The sequence below is a fragment of the Astatotilapia calliptera genome, chromosome 17, assembly GCF_964374335.1.
Source record: "Astatotilapia calliptera chromosome 17, fAstCal68.1, whole genome shotgun sequence".
NCBI classification, from domain to species: domain Eukaryota; kingdom Metazoa; phylum Chordata; class Actinopteri; order Cichliformes; family Cichlidae; genus Astatotilapia; species Astatotilapia calliptera.
The window spans coordinates 3,409,686-3,433,566 of record NC_137438.1 but is presented as its reverse complement, the minus strand read 5'-3'; the positions used below and the strand labels follow the sequence as shown (position 1 = coordinate 3,433,566).

At 43.1% G+C, this 23,881-nt stretch overlaps 1 long non-coding RNA gene across 2 annotated transcripts; it reads right to left on the bottom strand.

Annotated features, from left to right (window-relative positions):
- Nucleotides 1-3,183: 3,183 nt before the first annotated feature.
- LOC145421264 (uncharacterized) lies at nucleotides 3,184-5,941 on the bottom strand. Of its 2 annotated transcripts, XR_013902597.1 has the most exons (3): nucleotides 5,813-5,871; nucleotides 5,594-5,651; nucleotides 3,184-3,942 (listed from the first exon to the last, which is right to left on the bottom strand). It is a non-coding gene; the product is annotated as an uncharacterized LOC145421264 (long non-coding RNA). The 2 variants fall into 2 exon arrangements; XR_013902596.1 differs by having other exon boundaries at nucleotides 5,594-5,941.
- Nucleotides 5,942-23,881: the final 17,940 nt, after the last annotated feature.

The following is a 23,881-nucleotide window of genomic DNA, read 5'->3' as shown; positions in this document are numbered from 1 at the left end:
ATGGGAGAAGGGGGCCGGAGATCGACAGACGGATTGGGGCTGCAGCTGCAGTAATGCGGACGCTGCACCGGTCCGTCGTGGTGAAGAGGGAGCTGAGTGTAAAAGCGAAGCTCTCAATTTACCGGTCGATCTACGTCCCTACCCTCACCTATGGCCACGAGCTGTGGGTAGTGACCGAAAGAACGAGATCGCGGATACAAGCGGCAGAAATGAGCTTCCTCTGAAGGGTGGCTGGCCTCTCCCTTAGAGATAGGGTGAGAAGGTCGGCCATCCGGGAGGGGCTCAGAGTAGAGCAGCTGCTGCTCCACATCGAAAGGAGCCAGCTGAGGTGGTTCGGGCATCTGACAAGGATGCCCCCTGGGCGCCTCCTGGGTGAGGTGTTCCAGGCATGTCCCACCGGGAGGAGGCCCCGGGGCAGACCCAGGACACGCTGGAGAGATTATATCTCTCGGCTGGCCTGGGAACGCCTTGGTATTACCCCGGATAAGCTGGAGGAGGTGGCTGGGGAGAGGGAGGTCTGGGCCTCTTTGCTTAGGCTGCTGCCCCCGCGACCCGGCCTCGGATAAAGCGGATGAAGATGGATGGATGGAAATATAGGATTAATATAACATTAGGGATGGGTATCGAAAACCGGTTCTTGTTGAGAACCGGTTCCCACTGTTTCAATTCCTTGGAATCGTTTGGCACTTTTATAAACGATTCCCTTATCGATTCCAGTCGCCCCGAATGACGTCATCACGTTGAGTAGCGTCTTTTACCCAGTAGGAAACACGGCGCCTGAGTGGCACAAACGCTCAAAAGTTTGGTTACACTTTATGAGAAAGGATGACAACAGGGCAACGTGCAATACTTGCAAAGTAGAGATTTCATCAAAGGGAGGAAACACTACGAACATGCAAAAGCATTTGCTCAAAAAACACGCGATTGCGTTCAACGAATGTTGTGTTTTTGATCCGCTCCGGACTAGCGAAGCTCAACCCAGCAGCAGCGGTAGCGTTTCCACGTCCTCTCCCGTTAATACTGCAGGTAACTAATCAATTAGCATTGCACATTATGTTAGCGCGATTTACCTTATTACAAAACCTGCTATTACTGTGCGTTGCATTTAGATAACCATGATGAGAGAGACAGAGTCTGGCTGGCTCAGATGCTGGCAGTTCTCGCTGCAGTCTACCGGTAGCGTCTCCTTTCAGGCCAGGATAGACGAATGTCACCGAGCAGTGTCTAAGTTTGTGGTCAAAGGCTTGCACCCATTTGCCACAGCAGATGCCCCCGATTTCACTTTGGTAAGTGCATGTGTTTAATTGTAGGCAGGGACATTACTGGATATTCTTGTGTAATTGCTACAGAATAATTTATGTTAAACTTTGTTATTGCTACAGGAGAATATTTATTTTATTATTTTACATATACATTTTTTTTCCTGGGGACCCTGTGACACCCCATTGAAGAGCCGTAGGCTGTGGATCTCTTAAGATCTCACTGTTGGGTTTGTAAGGCCATGTTACTCCTAAATTTCTATCTTGTTCAAAGAGAAGATATAAAACACAGTTCTAAGCTAATCGACTTTAGTGTTCTCCTTTTTTAAAAAAATGAATCGATAAGAGAATCGATAAGGAATCGAATCGTTAAACAGAATCGAAAATGGAATCGGAATCGTTAAAATCTTATCAATACCCATCCCTATATAACATACAATTAGGGAAAATGTAAGGAACACAATGTAAATGATATTGTAAAGTCATTAAAACAGCATACTCTGATTAAAAGAAACACATAATTGGGTAGGATAATAATAATAATAATAACAATAATAATAATAAAAAAAAACATGTACAAGATGGGTATGTATACTTGTAGCCAGAATTTAACAACTATAAAGTTGTAGCATGTCAGTACCTTACCCCATCCATTATATCCACACTTTCAGAAAAGGATATGGTCAATATCTTTACAAATACTATCTAAACTTAAACTGGATATTCCCTCTGCTTCTTCTGCTTCTCGTATACACCCTCAGGGTTTGTGATCAGCCAGCGGCTGATATGATCATTAATCCTGTAAAATAATATTCTTTCGGTTTATGAATCTGTTTGCATGGATTTCTTAATCCGTTTCCACTGTTAGCAGAAGTTGTGCATGCAGTTTTGGTGTGCTGCTCTCCAAGACTACAAGCTGCGTTAAAGTTGGAAGTAACTGGCCGATGTTCCACTGTTGAAGATCAGCTGTGCCCATTTGTTGCACATTGTGGGTATGGAGAAGTTGAGGCTCTTGCAGGCTACCCACAATTTCCCCAAACTGAGCGATTATACATCTTGCTTCCATATTTGTATCTTGTGTCACTAAAAATGCATTTTATTTTAATTTTATACATTGATTAATGACCTGCAGAATCTCCTTATCATATTAAGTGATTCATAATTGTCACTTTATGCTTTCTCCATCTTGAAAGTGATTACATCCTTTAGGTTCATTTTCTGCAGGCAGGTTTCTGACAGAACAGGCAGATTTAGAATATAACATGCAGCGTTCTATAGATGGACACATAAAGAAATGAAAAATTACATGTGCTAACTTTCTAAACACTGTTACATTAATGATTAAGTAGATAAAACATTTATGTCAGCCTTGGCTCATAGTTCATTTAAAGACAAGAACTTTGTGTGTGTGTTTCAGGTACTGCACTCTCAAAGACTGAATGAACCAGCATTGCAGCCATGGGTCATTGTGAGCATCACAGGGAAGGCTGAAGCCGCCCGCTGCACCTGCAAGGCCGGAGTCACGGAGACCTGCACCCACGTCACTGCTCTTCTGTTTAATGTAGAAGCAACAGTGTTGATCTGTGGCACAAGGACTGTTACAGGTGAACCTGCATACTGGGTTTTGCTGGGTAATGTGACCAAGATACAGTCAGAGGTTGGCCATAAGATAGACTTCTCCTCTTCAGCTGCCCAAAAAAGGCTCTTGATCAAAACATAAACAGACCATCTGTAGTGACAGGTAAAAGGAGCCGTCCTCAAAAAAGAAATCCCACCTGCTACTGTGGAGGAGTTGTCACTGCTATAATGCCATCATGTTTTATCTAGGGGTCTAGATTTATGCCTGTAGTGCACTGCCATGTAAATGATTTGCATTTACTGAATGAGTATCACTGTTCAAAAATTGAATAAAGAAACAAACTAATTTTTGCCTTTTTTTTTTATTAAAACCACTTTATAGAACATCACATCAGTTACAATGTAGAATCCATGTCACTGGAGCATTTTGATTCAATAAACAGTAAAAAGGTGAGCTGTGAAGACCAAGGACAAGTGCAGTTCACAGGTTTTCTATCCAAGGAATCCCAGAAGATTGCATGGTGTCATTGCCCAGCAGTTGTTCGCAGGACATATGGACTCAACCTCAACAATCCCTCACACTGAGCAGCATGAAGTGACAGTGCAGAGGAAAAACTCCCCTTTAACAAGAAGAAACCTCCAGCAGAACCAGAACCCGGTTCAGTACCAGCAGCCATCTGGGTTTGGAGGAGAGAGACAGAGACACAGAACTACCAAAAGTATTTTTTTTATGCGATTGACTGTTGTTGTAATTCAAGCCCTGAGTGTAGAGCAGGTAAGATATAAAGTTGCATCCTAAATTCCATGCTCATGCAGAGTGTTTAGTTTATGACTTTTTCACCTGGTCATTGAACAGATGGTCTTTTAGGGTTGACCAAGCTGGTACCTTGACTCTGTTCTCTGCAAGATGTTGCAAAAAACAAAATCATATGGAGACAATATTGGACACAAAAAATATATAACAATTTAGTTAAATGTAGCATTAACTCATAAGTCTTGCTAAAGTAAACCTTGTATTCTGATTCATCACAGCAGCAGTTCAGTTGGATGATGTCAGCAACTGCAGCAAGTGTCTTGCTGACTGAATAATTTCATCTTGCATAATCTGAAACAAACACATAAAGACAGAAACAATTTATAAATTAACGTTCGATAAAATCTAAGAATTAATCATTTATTAGATACCAATATGAATATGTCTACCATAAAACTTGTGTGGAGCGAAGTTACATTCAATCAAGATGGTCTGGCATGCTACAACTTTATAGTATTCTGGCTACAAGTATACATACCCATCTTGCACATGTTTTTTAACATTATTATTGTTATTATCCTACACAATTATGTGTTTCTTTTAATCAGAGTATGCTGTTTTAATGACTTTACAATATCATTTACATTGTGTTCCTTACATTTTCCCTAATTGTATGTTATATTAATCTTATATTTCCATCCATCCATCTTCATCCGCTTTATCCGAGGCCGGGTCGCGGGGGCAGCAGCCTAAGCAAAGAGGCCCAGACCTCCCTCTCCCCAGCCACCTCCTCCAGCTTATCCGGGGGAATACCAAGGCGTTCCCAGGCCAGCCGAGAGATATAATCTCTCCAGCATGTCCTGGGTCTTCCCTGGGGCCTCCTCCCGGTGGGACATGCCTGGAACACCTCACCCAGGAGGCGCCCAGGGGGCATCCTTGTCAGATGCCCGAACCACCTCAGCTGGCTCCTTTCGATGTGGAGCAGCAGCTGCTCTACTCTGAGCCCCTCCCGGATGGCCGACCTTCTCACCCTATCTGTAAGGGAGAGGCCAGCCACCCTTCGGAGGAAGCTCATTTCTGCCGCTTGTATCCGCGATCTCGTTCTTTCGGTCACTACCCACAGCTCGTGGCCATAGGTGAGGGTAGGGACGTAGATCGACCGGTAAATTGAGAGCTTCGCTTTTACACTCAGCTCCCTCTTCACCACGACGGACCGGTGCAGCGTCCGCATTACTGCAGCTGCAGCCCCAATCCGTCTGTCGATCTCCGGCTCCCTTCTCCCATCACTCGCGAACAAGACCCCGAGATACTTGAACTCCTCCACTTGGGGCAGGAACTCATCCCCGACTCATCCTATATTTCCATTTTTATATTTCTAATGTTTGCCTTGTTTTCTTCACTGTCTAGTCTGCCTCTGTCTTGCCTGTATGGATGCATTTACACCGAAATGTCCCCAACAAAGGATGTTTTAATTCACCACTATTCCAGTGAAACACGAGTCTCCCATCTTCCTGCTACCAGTCTGGAGTTTTTGTTCACCAAAGCACACACCAACTTCATACTGACGGACAGATCACTGCCCTTTTGCCGCCTTGTCTGACCGTGTTTTGTGGCTGTGGTTCACTTCACCTCACTCTTCCCCATTCTTGTCATTAAATCAGGCTGTTCTGCAACCATGGCAGCCATTCACTCTATGGCTTTATTCATGGTGTATTTTACCCCTTCACCAAAGGCCGTTCTCTTTTCCAACATTATATTTGCAGTGTTCGTTTATCTATCAATATCTGCGGAGTATTTTTTTTAACGAGTATCCTATTTTCTAAAGCACAGCATGTAAAGGGTAGCTCGGTTAGCAGGATGCTAGCATGTAGCGCTTAGTGAGACACGCCTCAGACGAGTTCAGCAAAGACCCCGTCTGTGTACTTTATACGTGAGCAACGGATTTAAATAAAATTAAGGTTTCAAAAGACAAACTTGAAGATAAAAAAATATATATACTCACCGGAGAGCCGCCAGGGTTTGCCGCTGCCATCTTGGCGCTCCTAAATTCAAAACTGCCTCTGCAGTCAGGCAGGGGAGGCGTGGACATTGTCTTTGAGTTAGTCAAACGTTTTCCTTAGTTCGAGTAGATGATAAAAAAAAAATAATAATAAATGGGATTTTAAGTAGGACTAGGCGTTCTGTAATGATCTCTATTTAGGAGAAAAACTTAATCACTCACCTTTAAACAGCTCTCTTTTAGGAGACACACTGCTGGCTAACGGTGTCATGTGATCAAACAGCATAATTTAATTGGCTGAGAGCCACTTGACTCGATCTGGTGCTGATTGCTCTGGCTTGGGTCATTAAAGTTCATCACTTTTGCAGTTGAATTTTTGCAGGTGAATTTTTTTCAGGTGAATTTTTGCAGGTGAATTTTTTTCAGGTGAATTTTTGCAGGTGAATTTTTTTCAGGTGATTTTTTGCAGGTGAATTTTTGCAGGTGAATTTTTTGCAGGTGAATTTTTGCAGGTGAATATTTTTGCAGGGAAATTTGGAGGATAAAAATTCAGTGTCATAAATTCAATGTCTAAAAATACTTGAATTCTGATGATACTATATTTCTTCCATACTTCACAAGCAACAGAGTTGTGCAAAATACAATAATGTAAACAAGCAAAATACAAGAATGGCTACATCTGAAACTAATAAATATATGTACAATATATCAGAATCAGAATGGGGTTTATTGCCAAATGTTGAGCAGGTTTACAACATTAGGAAATTGCTGCGGTGCTTCAGTGCAAACATAGTGTCATAAATAGCACTTAAATAGACATGGAAAAAAATAAAAGTAGGGATAAGAATTAAAAGTGCTACGTGGAAAGATATGTGCATGAGATATACATGATATATATATGTTTCTGATAAAATGAAGAGTAGACTGATGTATTAAATATTCCTTTATTGGGTGAGAAAATCAGACCATGTCATAACTGCTGTAAGTCATACAGAATAGATATCAGAGCTTTAAACAGGCTGACGTCTGCTAAATGGGTCAAACTGGGCAGAAAGTCTACAAACACATAACATCCTTATAGAATATGATGTAACACTATAGATCAACTTAGCTCAGAATATATAAAGCATATAAACAATTACAGCAATATGATGCAACAAACACAGCAGTGCTACTGATCCAAAATACTCAAAGCTTCATAGAACTGAAACAAACATTTATTTTTAGTTCCATTCTGCTGCTGATACAGACTTTAGGTTTCTGAACATTAAACTTGTTGCTGCCTTTCATAGTGCGTAACTTGAAGGCCCTGAGTACTTTCTCCCACACTGGAAACACTGGAATGATAAAATTATTTGAACATTACCTAATAAGACTGATTCAGGACAGACAATTAGTTATTTTAAACTTTTCTAGCAGTCCTTCACAAACAGGGAACAGTCTGTCTATTCTCTCCATCTGTCAGCTGCTGCTGGCTCTTCCTCCTCCTCTTCCTCACATACTGCTGAGTTTGTCCTGGTGGATCATCAGGGGTGCAAAGCCTCACAGATGATGTGCAGCAGTGGGTCCCTCAGCCTGTCCTCACTCTGGACACTTGCAGGTGTCACACATAGAAATCAAATGTGTGATAAGCTGCAGGATTCAAACACAAGTGTAACTTATAAATACATGTTCATACTTTTATTCCACAATCAGAGAGAAAGAAACAGAGAGAGAGTGCAGGACAGACAGGTGACAGTCTCAGGTGTACACACTGCTACAAAACAGCACCAGAGAAGGAGGATTTAGTGTTTGTGTCATTACGAGTGCTAAACAAGAAGAGTTCCCAGATGGTACAGTGGACACATGTGTGACTGCTGTGATTAAAGCATCTTTCTTTCAGCTTAACGAGTGAACCGTCAGCTGACTGACATGACTGACTTTAATTATGCATAAAATCATCACATTCTCTGTAAGATTAAAGTCAGCTATTGAACGGCGAATATTTTGAAGTGAAGGCTTTAAAACCAAGTTAGTACAAACGTCGCTAATGTCACATAACTTTCCCGACATGTTGCCAACAGTAATGTTTTAATGTTCTTCATTATAAAAACATTTGCGCATAAATAAGTGACATAATATTCAGTACTTACTTCTGGAAGTTTACTCTTCGTCCGCTCCGCTTCCGCCGTTTTTTTTCGGCAAAATTATCCAAACCACCGCCGCGCTATGAAGTCTGGGATATGTTGGGCCATGAAGGCTACACAGACCCATCCTTAAAATTCAGGGAAATTAAGGACGCATTTGAGGGCCGCATTTCGAGCAGCCTTTGAATTGGGACAGTCTTTGTCGTGTCGCTGTGACATAATCGGCCTTAAAATGCGGCCTTTAAGGCTGCAGACCCCAAATCCGGTCATTGGTACTTCCTGGCTTGTGTAGTTACTAGGTAACAAAAGCTCAACACTGCCCCTAGCGTCCTAGAGCACTTCCGTTGTGTTTTGGATTTTGCATGTGTTTTGGAGTTTGCACGTGTTTTGGAGTTTGCATGTGTTTTGTATTTTGTACGTGTTTTGTATTTTGCATGTGTTTTGTATTTTGCACGTGTTTTGTATTTTGCACGTGTTTTGTATTTTGCATGTGTTTTGGAGTTTGCACGTGTTTTGGAGTTTGCACGTGTTTTGTATTTTGCACGTGTTTTGTATTTTGCACGTGTTTTGTATTTTGCATGTGTTTTGGATTTTGTACGTGTTTTGGAGTTTGCACGTGTTTTGTATTTTGCACGTGTTTTGTATTTTGCACGTGTTTTGTATTTTGTATGTGTTTTGGAGTTTGCATGTGTTTTGGATTTTGTACGTGTTTTGGAGTTTGCACGTGTTTTGGATTTTGTAAGTGCTTTGGAGTTTGCACGTGTTTTGTATTTTGTACGTGTTTTGTCTTTTGCATGTTTTTTGTATTTTGTACGTGTTTTGTCTTTTGCATGTGTTTTGTATTTTGTACGTGTTTTGGAGTTTGCACGTGTTTTGGATTTTGCACGTGTTTTGGATTTTGCATGTGTTTTGTATTTTGTACGTGTTTTGGAGTTTGCATGTGTTTTGTATTTTGTACGTGTTTTGTCTTTTGCATGTTTTTTGTATTTTGTACGTGTTTTGTCTTTTGCATGTGTTTTGTATTTTGTACGTGTTTTGGAGTTTGCATGTGTTTTGTATTTTGTACGTGTTTTGGAGTTTGCACGTGTTTTGGATTTTGTAAGTGCTTTGGAGTTTGCACGTGTTTTGTATTTTGTACGTGTTTTGTCTTTTGCATGTGTTTTTTATTTTGTAAGTGTTTTGGAGCTTGCATGTGTTTTGGATTTTGCACGTGTTTTGGATTTTGTAAGTGTTTTGGAGTTTGTACGTGCTTTGTCTCTAGGGGCCACCGTAGGGCTCGGCTCCGATGATGCTCTACAACATCTCCTCCTGACGCACCCGCTGCGTCAACACGCACCGCGACAGCGACCACCGCACCGGAAGAGCTGCCGAGACCTTCACAATTAAAGCCCGCACCTGATAACATGCCCAGTGAGGTTCGAACAGGTTTTATTAGAAAAAATAGAATATTACAGTCCACTGCAGCACTGACCGAGTCTGAGGCAGGCACACCGGGGCTGGCTGTCAAATTACCTGGTACTGCCACAGCAGAGGGCGCTGTGGAGCTCTGTTATCATACATTTGGCTTGGCAGTGGTCAGTAGTTAGACTCAGAGGCACTATGTTGTAATTTCGGTGAGTCAGACTGAATTTTCATGTTGTTTTTGTTCACACAAAACTAGCCATTGATTAAAATGAAACAGTGGTTCACCTGCTGGCTAAAGTCACGTGGTAGGCAGGATTCTGCAGATTGTACCGATAGGGATGGTGTGTGCTGAGCCAATCCAGCGGTGCACACCTCACACGACTGAGTCGAATGGCTGTGTAAGTGGCAAGTCAGACCTGCATGATCCAGCAAGACTTAAACCGGAGAGCAGCTCAGAGTCCCTTTTACATACTGTAAGACTTGAGCACGGAAAAGCACGGCCCCCTCAGCGTTGGTCTGCTGAGGAGCGATGATGGAGGATAACTCATGTACGAGTAAAAAGTGTGACCACGCGAGTAACTTCGTCACAGCACACCTGACTGCAGGTGTGACCATGACGGAACGGCTGCCCTCGGCCTACTCTTATTGTGAAGGCGGGTCGGTTTCCGGTCGCGCGCTTGGCAGTGTGAGGGTTTTCGGAAGACCCGCTCATCGGTAATCAGCACAGATTCTTCTGATCGATCAGCTCAGCGTGCGCCGGGCAGAGGTCACATGATTTGGAGCGCCGTCGCTTCAGTACGGGAAGCGCCGGTTTTGCGTGACGTCACCGCAACGCTGACATGGGGATGAGGATGATGACGTCATCTATTGTAAAAAAAGAAAAAGAAAAAAAGTAAACGCGGGAATAAGCACGTGCACGTCTCCGGTTCATGGCTCTGCGTGTGACCGTCTGTGAGCTGCAGATGAAGAGTCTACCTCACATGTGACTCAGCTGCTTACCTGCGCTGTGTGCGTGTGTGTGTGTGTATGTTGGGGGGGTGTACACTAATTCAGTTTTATTTATACAAGCTCAAGGCGCTTCATATTGTAAGGTAGACCTTACAATAACCCAGCAGTCATATGACCTCCTATGAGCAAGCACTTTAGCGACAGTGGGAGGGAAAAACTCCCTTTTAACAGGAAGAAACCTCCAGCAGAACCAGGCTCAGTGAGAGGGCGGCCATCTGCCGCGACTGGTTAGGGTGAGAGAAGGAAGACAGTACAAAAGACATGCTGTGAAAGAGAGCCAGAGATTGATAACAAGTATGATTCAGTGCAGGGAGGTCTTTTAGCACATAGTGATTGAAAAAGAAACATCCATCATGGGTGGATGCATCTGGGAGTTATTTTTTCTAAACAGGCTCAGATTTGACCAATCAGATTACTGCATATGGCAATGAGTACTTTGTGGCTCAAAACCTGGAACTGAAAGTCCAACAACATGTTGGTTCTCGGAGAGCTGCTGCTCCGTCAATCACAGCAGCTCCTTGTTGCAGGTGACCGTCAGGTGAGCACAGGAGCTGCTCGCTTAGAAGAGCACGCAGCAACACGACATATGAGCAAGCGGAGTGAGGTATGGGGTCTTCACAACCCCTGTTCTCTGTACACCATCAGGACGCTTGGCCTCCCTGTGGCTGCGGGCTGCTTGCCTCCACCCCAGGGAAAAGGGTAACATCTCCTGGGTCTGGGGGTTGTACACATGGGTGCTCACAGACACAAACTATATCTTCCTTGGCTGCTACCTTAAAGCATATCGTGCGCTGTTGATCTTGCGTGCTGCTCAACATTCAATATTTAGTATTTACTGTTACTTACACGTAGATAGGTTGTTGCTTTGACCTCTGTTTTGTGTTGTTCTCTTGTTGTTTGTTTTCTTTTTTCTTCTGTTAACAGGTGACCCAATGGATTTTCTCAGTGTCTTCTCTTACTGTCCCCCGATCCCCTCTGTTTTTCTTTCCCCCTTTTCTGTCTAATTGTCTGTCCAATTTTTAATAACTTAAAATAAATAAATAATAATAATAATAATAAAGATCAATCAAGTGGACCAATATCACATTGACACGTTTTCTCCACTTGAAGAAATAAACCCGTTGGGCATCTTTCCTGGCCCTCAGACAATTCTGATTGTTTTTCTGTCCCGTTCGGTACTTTAGCAAACAAACAAACAAAAAACAGGACTCATCAAAGAGCTAGAACAACATTTATTCTAACAGTAAAAGTCTCAGCGAACTTTAATCAACAATAAGAACAGAAAAGTCTAAAACCTGAACACCTGCACGGGAACAATGCGAGGCTTTTAATCTAAAAGGTCTTTTGCAAGAAACCAGGTGAGCAGGCAGGTGGCATTAACCTGGAAAGAGTTTATTTGCTGTGCTTTCTGAGCCCCACCCACATCAGACCACCTGAGCTCAGAGACAGTGCAGCGCCTCGACCTGACAGGAAGTGCACACAGAAACCTTGCTGACATCACAAATGGACGCAGTTACTTCGGCGCCACTGAGAGGTGAGCGAGGGTTAGATCAGTCAGCCACAGGAAGCTCCGCCCAGAATCCTTGCTGCTTCCTCGTTCTTTATGATTGTGTTTCCCTTTTAAACACTTTGTTCTCCTGCAGGTCCAGTCCTGTCGCCACAGAAACAAGTCCTGACCCATGTACCTGGAACCATAGAAGAATAAAATAATAAATGATATTTAAAAAAAGACCTTAAATCCCACAACATAAAAACATTTCGACCAATGAAATGCTTTAGAGTGAAGGACAGCAGTGAATCGCCGCTGACGTGGATTTATGCACAGCTGCAGGTGAGCTCACCTCACTGAAGGATGCATTTTTTCTTTTTCTTCAAACGCTTTCTTCCTGTGTGACCACTGCCTTCTGGAGATCAAAGAGAGGATACGATTGGTCGGTTTCTAGATATAAAGCTTATTTCATCATCAACACTAAAGGATGTTCTATCATCGTCTTGATGAGACCTTACAGCCTGAGCCTCAGCTCACCATGTCACAGGAAACACTAATGTTCAGGAACAGGAAGTGACCTCATAGACTCAGAGCTACATCACAACAGCCAGACTGACCCGGCTACATCACCATGGTATGGCAATCTCGACTCCACTCAACTGTACTCTGCGGCCGAGTCTCCGTCACTCTGCTGCAAACACTGAACACAACTTGATCTGTGTGGGTGGGCTGTGGGACAGGAAGCATTAAAATTTCCATGTTTCAGAAACAAACAGCAGCACTGAGCGTGCTCAAAGCCTGAAGCAGAGAGCACAGCGCCTCACTCTACCTGCTGGGCTGGTGTCTAAGGTGTTTGATGCGTTCTGGGAGCAGAATCTTCCGGGTTAGGATCTTTGCTCCTGTTGACCTGGGTCACATCCTGCTGACCAGCTGTGTGCTGGACTTCCTGCTGCGCCGGTCTGGTGTCCACTTCAGACTCCGGACCCTGGACCTCAGCTGCGGGGCGTTCACCGAGGGCCTGGAGCTCTGAGGCAGCTCTGTCTGGCTCTGCTGGCTCTGGTTCTGGTCTGGTTCCAGCAGGTGGATGTGTGGGAGTCCGGACCTCCTCCCGAGGCTTCTCGGGAAAATCTGGCTTGTCTTGGGCCGGTGACATCTGCGTGACCCCGGGGTGACCTGAAAAGGAGAACTTGATCAAACGAGCAGTAGTGACAAGAAAGTCTGCAGAAGTCCTGCCGGGCTCTCACCTTCGACCCCACCGTCCGGCTCTGCCCGTGGCCTTGTCTTCCTCAGCCTGCAGCCCTTCCTGATCTCGGCCAGCAGGTTGTCGACGATGTTGCTGATGTCAGCTATTGATTCTCGACCTGTCCGTCACCGGCCCTTCACATGTCTCACCTGTTCTCCACTTGCCCTCCACTTGTACTTGACCTGTCCTTCACCTGCCACACCTGGAGAGACAGGTGAGGGACACCTGTCTCTCCATTTAAGGAGGGAGGATATAAGGTGAAATAATGGTGTCTGACTTACTGATCTTTCTGGTGGGGGCTTCTTCTCTCAGTTTCCTCCCTTCCTCCAACCTCTTCCTCCTCTTCTCCTGCTCCCTGTGACCTTCGTTCTCCTGATCGAAGAATAAAAGGAACACACAGTTCAAACTTCAGCAGGCTAACCGGCCCCCCAGAGAGGGCGGAGCTTAACATTTACAGGGAAACAGGACTAATGTGTGGCAGCTACCACACTTTGTCACGGTTCAAGTCAGAGCCGATTGGCTGGCTGAGACATAGTTTAAATGACACATGCAAACGTGCGGCAGGGTATGAGTCCTGCAGACTGAGCCGCACTGCGATTGGCGCTGACCTTGAGGGTTCGAAGGAAGAGGTCTCTGAATGCCTTGATGGTGTTGAAGAGCTCTTCGAGGGAGAAGCTGCTGCTGTCCTCACAGAGGTAGGCGGACAGGTGCTTCCTCTGCTCCTCCACAGATGACAGCAGGAGTTGCAGCTGCTCAACAGCCTGCAGGCTCTCCTGGTAACACCACATAAGAACAACAGGTAAGTTCACCTGGAACAGCAGGTCTGTCCCACTAAAACGGTGTCAGTGAGTGTACAGACTGGATTTATCTGCCCGTAAAGGTGACAGCCTCATCCTGAGTGACTCACCTGTATGGTGGACAGGTACTGCTCCTTCATGTCGTCAGATGAGGAGGAAACGCTCCTCTCTGAGTTTTTCAGCCGTTTGTTTAGAGTGTTTGTTTCAGACTGAATAGAGTCCAAGCTGAGCCTGCAGGTGGAGTCAGAGGGCAACATTTAACACCGCTGCAGGCGAAACACCTGAGCTACCACGTCACAGACTCCACCCAGCAGTCTGTACGTGACTGAACTCCTATATGTGTTTATCCAGCAGCCTTTGCACAGATCTCCAGGTCATCGGGCAGGTTGAGCAGGTCGGGGTGATTCTCTTCAGCCTCCTAAGGGTCACAAACAGCAGCAACTGAATTATTATGAGAATACTGCAGTATTCCCCAGTATTCGTAGTATTCCCAGCATTACCTGCAGGATGTGGTGCAGCAGCGTGACTCTCGACTTGTTGGCTTTGGTTTCGGTCAGTTTGAGCAGAGTGCTGATCTTAAAGCCTTCAGCATTCCCTGTGTGAGTTCCCTGATGGACCATACATCACATGACTAAATCAGACTACCAGCCTTTACATTTTATTTCAGCTAAATAACAGACTGATTTATGATTTGGCAACTAAATGAACTGTCTTGGTAGACAGTCTGTTGGTAGATTTGTGATTCAGTACCACATACGAAAGTGACCCAGATCAGATTTGAAAATATCGGATTTGTTCCGTTCACACTGTCATACCATGGTCGGATATGGGTCGCATAGGGTCAAAAAAAAAAATCGGATTTGATGCGCTTTCGACTGCAGTGTGAACATAGCGTCTGTCTCCTTACATTTCTATCATTGAAAAGAGAACTACCAGCAGTGTCACTTTCACAAATGCTGCGCCAATCGCTCTGAAGGTGGCAGTGTTGGGTTCTGTAGTTTAAACCAGTGTTTCCCAATCTTTTGGAGCCACGGTACATATTTCACGTTAGAAAAATAACACAACATACTACCAAACAAAAATGTCACAAAAAGCATATTGATAATTTTTCCCCGCGCACCATGTATAGCAGAATTGGTTCAGTTTGTTTAGATGTATCTGTCCGACTGCGCAAGTGTCCAGTGAAGGGGGGGCATGGCTACGCGCCGGCGGGAAGGGGAAGTAGGAGTTTTTTGGAGTGTCAGTTTTTTCTTGTGTGGAGGAACGAAAGAAGGCAACCATTCAAGTTGGAGTTAACATAGCAGTTGTGTGATTATTGGACTAACAAGTTTGTCCCCAATCTACCCTTTTTTTGCTTTCTTCTGACCACTACTAATGCTAGGGCCTTCGTCTGGGTCGGAATTTTCTCAAGGACCCAGGTCAGACTCACTATTTTTATTTTCAAATATTTATTTATTGCTATTACGTGCTGCGTCGTCTCACTCACAGCATGACTATTATATAATTTCTTCTTCATGTTCTTCTGTTTTACTGGCAGTCGGCAACCAATTTAATTAGAGCAGGTAGTTATACTCCCCTCTAGTGGAAGTTAATGTAATTGTTCTGCCCATTACTCAAGCCGATTGCTTAGACCAGCGGTCTCCAACCTTTTTTGCGCCACGGACCGGTTTATGCCCGACAATATTTTCACGGACCGGCCTTTAAGGTGTCACGGATAAATACAACAAAATAAAACTAGTACCGGTACCGAAAAAAGAAGATTTATTCATAACACACGTGAAAAGACCCAGGAAAACCGAGTTAACGATAAAAACGATAACAAAATAACGCTGAAAACCGATAAAAACCCTGAAAACGAAACATTTCACGCCTGAGCCTCAACTCTCGCGGCCTGGTACCAAACGACTCACGGACCGGTACGAGGCCCGGGGGTTGGGGACCGCTGGTCTAAACCCACCCTAACTGGACTGCTCAAGGATGTTTTACCATTGATCCAATATTGTTGATATGCTGCATATAGCAAACTTTACATTTAACTGCAACGAACCTCTTAAATATTTGCAAAATCCTTAAAAATGAATTTTGGTTAATTAATTTCAGCCAGGATTTAAAGTACATGAAAAAGTGTACAAAAAGCACAAGTGTCTCCAAATGCCTTACTTAATTTAAGTTTCTCTCTTCTATCAAATCTCACAACTGTGTTTGAAACCAACATTTTGCTAAAGATGCAAAAAATCAGTGAGATTAGAGGCTAAAGTCATATTTATGTGATAGATTTCAGTTTGTTGAATGATGTGTCTTCCTCAGACACAAAGGTTACCCGCGGAGTTCCACATGGACATGTTTTAGGACTGATACTTTTCATCTGTTACAGTCCTCCACTGCTATGCAGATGATAACCAAGTTTATTTATCTATGTTGCTAGGTGATGCAAATAACTGGGATGGCTTAAAAACATAAAGGCTTTGATGACCCAGGATTTTCTACTTCTGAAGCTATGGAACTTCCCCCTAAAAGCTCCAAAACACACTTAAAAAATGGATTTTTGATTTTAGTACTGCTGTGAGAAACCTTGGAATTATTTTTTGATTAGGATTTCTTTCTTAACTCACACATAAAACAAGTATCTTAGTCTGTCTTTGCTTGCATGCACTGTATTGTCAGATTTAGGAACATCATGTCTACAGCAATGATAAAAAAGTAGTTCATACTAAATAGGGTTGTAATTAGTGAATATCCACATTTTTAGAAAAGTCTCCAGAAAGCCCATTGTTGATCTAAAAATGCTGCAGTGAAAGTACTTAGAGAGAGAAATTATAGTTCTTCGTCTATATTAGCTACTCTTCACTGGCTGCCTCTGATACAGAATTAACAATGATTTTCCTCACATAATGAGCCCTTAATAACAGTATTTATAACAGTATTTATAACAGTATGTTTGCACTGAAGCACCGCAGCAATTTCCTAATGTTGTAAACCCGCTCAACATTTGGCAATAAAACCCTTTCTGATTCTGATTCTTAATGACAAAGCTCTTCCACACCTTAAAGACCTCATACTATCCAGAGATCAGTGATCAGGTCCCTCTCTTGTAAGCCAGATTCAAGTTTATGAGGTAGACACTGTCTCTACATTTCAAGATTAGACTTCAAACTTTTCTTGTTAATAAATTTTTTTGCTAGTGGTACAGATAATGGAGGACTATCAGGTGTCTTTGAAGCATCCCTTAGTTATGCTGTTGTCAGGGTGCCAAGCAACTTTCCATGATGCACTGAGCACCTCTTCTCTTTCGGTCTTTATATGCCAATAATTGTCTTCTCTCTCACGTTTGATGGTTTTTCTGTCTTTTCCCTCTTTTTTTGCAGGTATTTGTGATTCCACAGCTGATGGTTCCAGAATCTTTGATCTGTGCTTGATCACACCAGTCTTTCTTGTTGCGAAATATGTTGTTGTTGTGAAAGATGTTTCACATCCTTCTTTTTTGTAGATTTTTTAAATAATATGTAACTATGTAACTTTATGTTGTTGTTGTGTCTCAAGCAGTGTGGGAGCAATCTACGGTTAGTTTTTACAGGCAAACAATGGAAAAAAATATAATTAAAGAAATTATAGAGACTATGTTGCGGTTTGAAAACACTAGCTTGGCAAACATACACCAAAAGTGTTAGCATGTGAAACCTGGAACACTTTCTTCAGTTTCCTTTAAAAAGCATGGATCACTGTGTCCTGAAATAAAAAGGAACCTTAAAAAAAGATTCATCTGGTTTCAGTGTCCAGTTATGTCACAGCCCATCAATGCCTGCCTTTAAAGTCTGTTTACGCCATGTGTGCTTTTCTCTCATTCACTGCCAGCCCTTCAATTTTGCTGTCATTATTTGAGGCAGTGTGTTGATGTGAGGGTTTGAGCCCTTCGCTCTCAGTAGAAAGAAGGAAACAAGAGGCATCATTGTGCGACTTACCACTGTGCTTTGATCCAAAGATGATGGCGTTCAGTTCAACAGCTGCTGTTCTGTTTTCAGATTTTAGAGGGTTAAGCTCTCCCTCTCTCTCCTTTAGTTAATGTCTAGCTAATGACCAGCCTAGTATCAAATTACTTTCAGATTTCTACCATCTCTGTCTACTGTGGCAGCTGTTGCACGTGTTTAACATTTAGTAGGTGGAATTTATGCACACTGGTTACCATATTTGGAGACTAGGTAACTGCTTAGTCAGTTGTTGTTACTAAATGGAATTCCAGTCTAATTATGGTCAAAATCTCTGATGCATTAAGAGGTATTTGTAGCCTTAATTTTGCAAGGCTAGCTGGTATTCTGACATCAGCTTATTGTGAGTTAATTGCCCTGAAAACTATTTTCTTCAGAAATTGGTTCAAATCTTTTCTTGACATCTTTAAATACAGATAAACCATGAAGCAAATGTAAACGAACTAAAAAAGAAACAGATTACAGCTGTCATAGATGATGAACTCCAAGAGGCAGTCTGGAGATGAGTCCGAGAGAAAGATTTGGAAAAAATTATTCAAGGTGAGAGAGGAATCAGTTCAACTGGCCGTTGGCTCCGTTTATGAATGTCTTTGGACATGAGAAATTTTATGGAAATGTTAGTAATCAATCAAATGCTGTTGCTCTGTAGGAGACCCCCAACACCATATATTTAAAAACTGATAGAACCTCCCTCATAATACTGTTACTGCAGCTTTTTCATAGCAATAACACACTTCATTTCCACAAACCACATCTTATTATTATCAACTTTAGCTGCAGACAGACAGACAGACAGAGATGGCCCAGTAATCATTCCGGTTATACTTCTTTTAAATCCACAAATCAATATCAACATTCTAGCATAAAGTTCTAATGGTAATACTCAGAATTCTGTATTCACACATCTTTGTACACTTTTTTTAAAGTGACAGTTTAGCTCTACAAATATTCCAAAAGGATGCTGTTTATGTAGTTCCTATTTTAGCAGCTGAACACCGGTACATTCTAGTAAATGAAGCCACGATGAGAGACGGTGGAAGTTTCTAGAACATTTTGTGCCTGTGGGACGCACCGTGGTGTGTCCTGCTGGTATATCACTACCTCCAAAATCCACCGTTGGAGAAGGAAGCAGAGACAGAGGCAGCAGCCCTGAAAAGTGTGTCCCCATGTGTGTGTGTGAGAGAGAAAAAGGACGGTCTGAATGCTGAATCTTGCTGCATGGTAATTAAGATTTCCCTAGCATCAGCGGCTAGTGCTCAGGGCTAAAATGATCCACAGAGACCTCCCGAAAACTCTAGTGAACCCTATACACTTCTTCACTGACAAAAATGAAAGTTGAAGCAGATAAAGAGAAATCTCTAATGAAAATCACCTACAGTATGCTAAGTATTCCAACAGGAAGGTATCCACAAAAATGTAATCCTAGAAAAATAGCAGTAGGAACTTACTTCATGGTATCAGCCTTTTGAGCAGTTTTCTCAGTATGATTTCCAGTGCAAATAAGTGAATGACAGGGTGAACTTATAAGCCAACCGAATCACTTGGAGAAAAATACAACAAGTTTTCCTAACCAGGATCATTTAGATACTCTAATCAACATGTAACCATTAGAGTAAAACAAAACAAAACAAATCTGTAAAAATACAGTACAGTGTATTGTTTTCAAATGCAGGAGTTTTCCATCTTATGTTTTTTTTTAACCACACATTGAATTTTACCATTTAACACTTTTGGAAATGCCCATAAATAAATTCCATAATCCAGTCTTTAAGTGATGACGTGACGAGTCCTGCTTCCAGGCCCCTAAAAACAGTCAGTGATCACTGTCTCTCTCTCGGTTTGTATTACCGCTATTTATTCTAAGGCTCAGTTTTTAAAACCTTACGATGTAGCTACAGCCAGTGTTGCCAATTTAGCGAGTTTGTCGCTATATTTAGCGAGTTTTCAGACGTGAAAGCGCGTATCGCATAACTCTCAACAAGCAGCGGGTGCTGTAACGCAGTCAGTTCTTCTTTTACTCTTTTACTCTTATGCTGTTTTGTGGATCACAAGGTTTAAAACTACTTATAAACACACACACAAAGTAACTTCACCAGAGCGCCTATTTCGGGTCACTTTTGCCGGTCCAAGCCCGGGTAAAGGAGCAGGGTTGGAATTGTGACATTAAAAAAACAATAATTGCTAAAAGAAATTTAATTTGTAGTTCTAAATAAACTCTAAATGCATTTAGGACGTTTTTTACTCCCTTTATGTCTCTTCCACAATGTTATTGCTCTCTCCAACAACATAGGTTACAATTAGATTAGCATGACCAATTATGCAAATTAGGCGATGACGTCATTTAGCGACTTCTAGCGACTTTTAGGACAACCAATAGCGATTGTCCTTACTGAGGAGTTGGGAACACTGACTACAGCCCAGCCCATGCAGCAGTATATGAATCACTAACCTCGTATTGTGGATGGATTATCTCAGTTGTTCTCCTGACTGATGTTTGGTCCGTTTACAGCATCCTGCCATGCGATTGCATTTGTCCCTAACCATCAGGAACCCTCACGTTAACTTTTATCAAGTGGGAAAAAAGTTAGCGTTCATCCTCCAGCTTCACTGTTTATATTATGCTAACCTGAACCTTCCCTAAAACTCTAAGTATGCAGAATAATAAAAGTAGAAGAACGAATAAACCATAACAATGAAATTTATACCTCATGCCTTCACACCAAAGAAAACCCAGCAGTCTGTCTTGTGCACACATTTCCGTCCTGCACCCTCTTATCCAGAAAACCAGGCTTTGGAATATTTTTTTTCCTTTAGTGAACATTAAACACAAACAGCTTCCAATACCATTTGTCTGAATAGTAAAGCATCCTTGTTCATTTGGTTTCAGTTCCAGAAGTTAATTCATATTTATTCAAGTTATTCTTCATTCCACGTCCCTCTGGGCTAATAACTGATCCACAAATTAATTCCTCACTGGGAGTAATCAGATTCTACATCAACTCACTTTACCTCAATTTGCTCAGTCATCTCACTTTTCTGACTGCAGGCTGTTTGTTTGGTTTTGGCAGGGAGCTCCAACAGGGTTAGAGCACTCATTAGTTTTCCTAGTCGCGTGCCGTGATTTCTGATGTCCAGGTCTCAGTTTTCCATCCATCATATTCTGTGATAAATGATTCAGCAGAGGTTAGTTTATCTGAAGGTGACCTCCCCTTGCAGTTTCTGTTCTTATCAGCCAGTCAGCTGAGGGGATCATTTTTCAGTCTCCAAGCTGGCAGTTAAAGGGACTTGGCCATTTTTCTTCCTCTCTCTCTGTCCCTCCACTCGCACGCACACACACGCACACACAAACACACACGCACACACACACATATATATGTATATATTAGGGGTGCAAACGATACACAAAATTCACGGTTCGGTTCGATACTTTGGTGTCACGGTTCGATATTTTTTATACATATTTTCGATACAAAAAATGTTCATGCTTTTTTAATTTGTCATTTATTAAAATTATAAATATATATTTTAACTCAAACGTACAGTTTTTAAATTTAATGTTGCTGAAACAACAAAGCGATAAAATAATAAATCTATCTGATCGAGAAATCACTGATCTTTGGAAAAGAGAGTTTATTACAGAGAAATGGCTCTTTCCAAAATAAAAGCTATACTATGCGCTTCTTCTGGGCTATATTCTCAGCAGCATAAGGAGAATCATGTGCTAACAGCGGTCTAAATGACTCGGCTAAAGTTAGTAGCATGCTTGTTGTTCCACTTGTCTTTGCACTAGGATGATGTAAATGTGCAGTCATATTCGTTGTGTTCCCACTGGTGCTGTCAGCGTAAATCTGAAATGACCTTAACGCCACAACACGTTAAATCTCCGTTAACGAGCTACCGCGGATCGCCCCGTGCATGGGCTGGACGGCCAACACATTAACGAGCAAATTGCGCTAACACACTAGTTCCCACCCATGTAATTGAGTATTGCGTGGCACATCCAACATACTGTTTTACTTTAGTCCATGACGCGCTTACCTTCAGGGTCATACGTCACATGAAAACCAAAATAATTCCAAACGCCAGAAAAGTTGATAAAATGAATTAAAAATTTTGTATTGTTCGATACACATGCGTACCGAACCGAAAGCACTGCATCGAACGGTTCAATATCGATACGAGTATCGTTTCACCCCTAATATGTATGTGTATATATATATATATATATATATATATATATATATATATATATATATATATATATATATATATATATATATATATATATATATATATATATACAGGGAGTGCAGAATTATTAGGCAAATGAGTATTTTGTCCACATCATCCTCTTCATGCATGTTGTCTTACTCCAAGCTGTATAGGCTGGAGACCGAGCAATACTGGAAGAGCATATGGGAGAAGGACGCAACCCATAACGGCAATGCTCAGTGGCTAGTGGATCTGAGGGCAGACCACAGCAACCTCCCCGAACAGGATCCAGTAACCATCACAGTGGCAGATATCCAAGAAAGGGTCTCCAGTATGAAGAGTTGGACAGCACCAGGGCCCGACATGGTTCACGCCTACTGGCTAAAGAAGCTGACTGCACTCCACGAGCGTCTAGCAGCACAAATGAACCAGCTGCTAGTTAACGAGAGACACCCGGAATGGCTAACCGAAGGTCGGACGGTCCTGATCCCCAAGGACCCCAAGAAGGCACCGGTCCCCTCCAACTACCGACCAATAACCTGCCTCAGTACTACATGGAAGCTCCTGTCAGGCATCATATCGGCTAAGATGAACAGGCACATGGGTCAATACATGAGCGGGACACAGAAAGGAATTGGCAAGAATACCAGAGGCGCAAAACACCAGCTACTGGTAGACAGAACAGTCAGCCGAGACTGCAAGACCAGACTGACCAACCTGTGCACTGCCTGGATTGATTACAAGAAGGCCTATGACTCAATGCCCCACAGCTGGATACTGGAATGCCTAGAATTGTACAAGATCAATGGGACCCTAAGAGCCTTCATCAGGAACTCAATGGGGATGTGGCGTACAACACTAGAGGCCAACTCCAAGCCCATAGCACAAGTCACCATCAAGTGCGGGATCTACCAAGGAGATGCTCTGTCCCCACTGCTGTTCTGCATAGGCCTGAACCCCCTCAGTGAGATCATTAACAAGACTGGCTACGGATACCGACTACGGAACGGAGCAGTTGTCAGCCACCTCCTGTACATGGATGACATCAAGCTGTATGCCAAGAGTGAACGAGACATCTATTCACTGATCCACACTACCAGGCTATACAGCAATGACATTGGAATGTCGTTCGGACTGGAGAAGTGTAGTCGGATGGTAACAAAGAGAGGGAAGGTAGTCAGAACTGAGGGGATTGAACTACCAGAAGGCAACATTGCAGACATAGAGGACAGTTACAAGTACCTGGGGATCCCGCAGGCGAATGGGAACCATGAAGAGGCCGCTAGAAAAGCTGCAACCACCAAGTACCTGCAGAGGGTCAGGCAAGTCCTGAGGAGTCAGCTGAATGGTAAGAACAAGATCCGGGCCATCAACACCTATGCCCTGCCCGTGATCAGGTACCCTGCTGGGGTAATAGGCTGGCCAAAGGAGGAGATAGAAGCCACTGACATAAAGACAAGAAAGCTCCTTACCATGCATGGAGGGTTTCACCCCAAGTCCAGCACCCTGAGGCTGTACGCTAAGCGGAAGGAAGGGGGCCGGGGACTGGTGAGTGTCAGCACCACAGTCCAGGATGAGACAACGAACATCCAAGAATACATTGGGAAGATGGCCCCAACTGACCGAGTGCTCAGTGAATACCTCAGGCAGCAGAAACCCAAGAAAGAGGAGGGAGACGAGGAACCATCATGGAAGGACAGGCCCCTGCACGGTATGTACCACCGGCAGATAGAGGGGGTGGCTGATATCCAGAAATCCTACCAGTGGCTGGACAAAGCTGGACTGAAAGACAGCACAGAGGCACTAATCATGGCAGCACAAGAACAAGCTCTGAGCACAAGATCCATAGAGGCTGGGGTCTATCACACCAGGCAAGACCCCAGGTGCAGGCTGTGTCAAGATGCCCCAGAGACAATCCAGCACATAACAGCAGGGTGCAAGATGCTAGCAGGCAAGGCATACATGGAACGCCATAACCAAGTGGCCGGCATAGTGTACAGGAACATCTGTGCCGAGTATAACCTGGAAG